General features: G+C 37.6%; 1 protein-coding gene across 5 annotated transcripts in view; it reads left to right on the forward strand.

Moving 5' to 3' along the window:
* Window positions 1-2,500, forward strand: part of LOC137649648 (pleckstrin homology-like domain family B member 1) — a 471,311-nt gene that overhangs the window by 89,111 nt on the left and 379,700 nt on the right. The window contains exon 1 of one of the 5 annotated variants that reach the window (XM_068382654.1): window positions 668-1,033. The exons of the other annotated variants lie outside the window; for them this stretch is intronic. The gene's annotated coding sequence lies outside the window, so the exon portion shown is untranslated. Of the gene's footprint in view, window positions 1-667; window positions 1,034-2,500 lie in introns of those variants that run through there. 5 annotated transcript variants of the gene reach the window in all.

Genomic DNA, 2,500 nt, shown 5'->3' on the forward strand with positions numbered 1-2,500 from the left:
ATATATATATATATATGTGTGTGTGTGTGTGTGTGTGTGTACACTAGTTATACAATATATATATATATATATATATATATATATACATATATATATATATACATATATATATATATATATATATATATATATATATATATATATATATATATATATATATATACATATTGAGTGTGTGTATGCGTTGTAATAAACTTCATGTTATTATTCAGTGCCCAAATAGACATTAATTGAGAAGACGTGCTGTGGGAAAACCTTGATTCTCTTTTATAAGTTTAGAAATAACTTCTGTTTTGCCCTGCAATTATATTATTAATGCTTCTTCAATCCCCAGTACTCCTGCTGACTTGAAAAATCACTTTCTTGTGTGAACTGAATACCATTACGTAATGATAAAAATTGGGTTGTGATAAGGCATGGCGGATCGTTTTATTAACGTAAAGAAAGCAAAAAAAGTAATGTAACATTGGTTTAACTCCAAGCAAGGTGCTTTCAAGTATGTGCGCCCATTTCACCGTTTAAAATCCGGGAGGAAAGTTTAGCCAATTTTATCATTAATTGGCAACCGAAGGTGCCTTCTGCACCCAACAACACCACGGACGCAGGACGTACACACATACCCACTTTGGGTCTCGCTTTCCAAGTCTTTGCCGTGTAGCGTATTTGTAAGTTCAGTGTGTGGTCGAGAGTGGTGCTGGGAGCTTGTGTTGTTGAAGTTTTTAGCATGTTACTTCTGAATTAGAGTACTTACTATTATTTTGAGGTGTTGACTTGAAAACGGATAATTTTTGAGTTCTCTAGTGATGTGGTAAAAGTGTACGATTTTGGAGATCTTTTGAATAACTTTTTATCATTGTCCTTTGACTGGTTCATAGTGAATTGTGCTTTTCGAAGACATGACACATAAAAGATAAAAGTTATACACGAACATCGGAAACATGCATTTGATTTTATGAAAATAAATGTGCCAATGATTTCTCAAACTAATGAACGAAAGGCCCTTTGTTTATCGAACGTGTACAGCAAAATCATGGTAGGTACATTATCTTTTCAAAGGAAGGTCAGGTCAGATTAAAGTCTGTTGGTAGTTGTAATTCTCCAAACTGGTAACAGTCTTACTTTATAGTGATCGCAGACAGAAATGTGATGGCCTATGTGACTCTCTCTCTCTCTCTCTCTCTCTCTCTCTCTCTCTCTCTCTCTCTCTCTCTCTCTCTCAAATAACGAGAGTGAGAGAGAGAGAGAGAGAGAGAGAGAGAGAGAGAGAGAGAGAGAGAGAGAGAGAGAGGAGAGAGAGAGAGAGAGGACAGGGGTGAGGGTCGTTATTAGACAATTTATATATAACTCTCTTATCAGCAATTGACGTATTGCTATGCTACTTTTCACTTTTTATTTAATTTGCAAGAAGATTCGTACGATTGAACTCCAGGTGGCATAGTACAGAGACTCACGGTTTTCTTCAGTGGGAGACAGAAGGTGGTATCCGCTGGGAGAACGGGAAGCCACATAATGACCGCGGTTTCTTCCCCCAAAATTTTGGCCCCTCCCATTCCCCCACCTGACTCCCATGGGGACATGCCTGTAGAAGCAAGGCCTAAAGAAGTAGAAGGTATAGTTGTTTAATGTAATAATCTACGTTCCTTCTTTATTCATTGCATTACGCGACGTATGTCGTGCTCCTCTCTCTCTCTCTCTCTCTCTCTCTCTCTCTCTCTCTCTCTCTCTCTCTCTCTCTCTCTCAAGCCATCATTGTTATCCTTGCACTATTAATAATTACACCAAATCTCATTCATTGTTATTGTACTTGAATCTGCGTACGGTCTCATCCTCACAAAGTTGCTAGGCCCTTAGTGACTATTTGTTTATCAGTTGAGAGAGAGAGAGAGAGAGAGAGAGAGAGAGAGAGAGAGAGAGAGAGAGAGAGAGAGAGGTGGACGAACAGCCCAGTATGTTATATAGGTTATCTAAATTCGAAATAAACGGTTGAATTATGGCAAAATGAAGTTTCCGGAAATAGTGTGAGCGAGAGAAGTAGAGATAGATCACCGACATTCAGTAAGAAAGTAAGTCCTTGAAGTGCGGGGAAGCATACATGAAACGAAGTGGACAATGAAGTTGGGATAAAGATGGTTCAAGTAATAGGAAGCCCCCAAAACTAACGTGATAGCAACCCTTTCCTTCCCTTCCGAATTATAATCTCAACGTTTTATTTATATATCTGCAATACTTTGAAACCAATCGTCTAAATCTGCAAGGGTTGAGCAATACCCTTAAGATCACCTTTATCTAAAGCTTTTACACGAATGCTGCATTCTTCATATCATGTGGTCTACAATTTGAATTTGCTTCGCTGTATAAATACTCGTTTGCTGGAACTTCATCTTAAAGGTTATAGTTGTTTAATCCTGCGATTATATAATCTCTGCCTTATTCGAATTCAAATGTTTCATCATGTACTGTACGTTTCATCGATGACAAATTATCAGCCAAAAGATAGACG

Source organism: Palaemon carinicauda, chromosome 1 (assembly GCF_036898095.1).
Source record: "Palaemon carinicauda isolate YSFRI2023 chromosome 1, ASM3689809v2, whole genome shotgun sequence".
Classification (NCBI taxonomy): domain Eukaryota; kingdom Metazoa; phylum Arthropoda; class Malacostraca; order Decapoda; family Palaemonidae; genus Palaemon; species Palaemon carinicauda.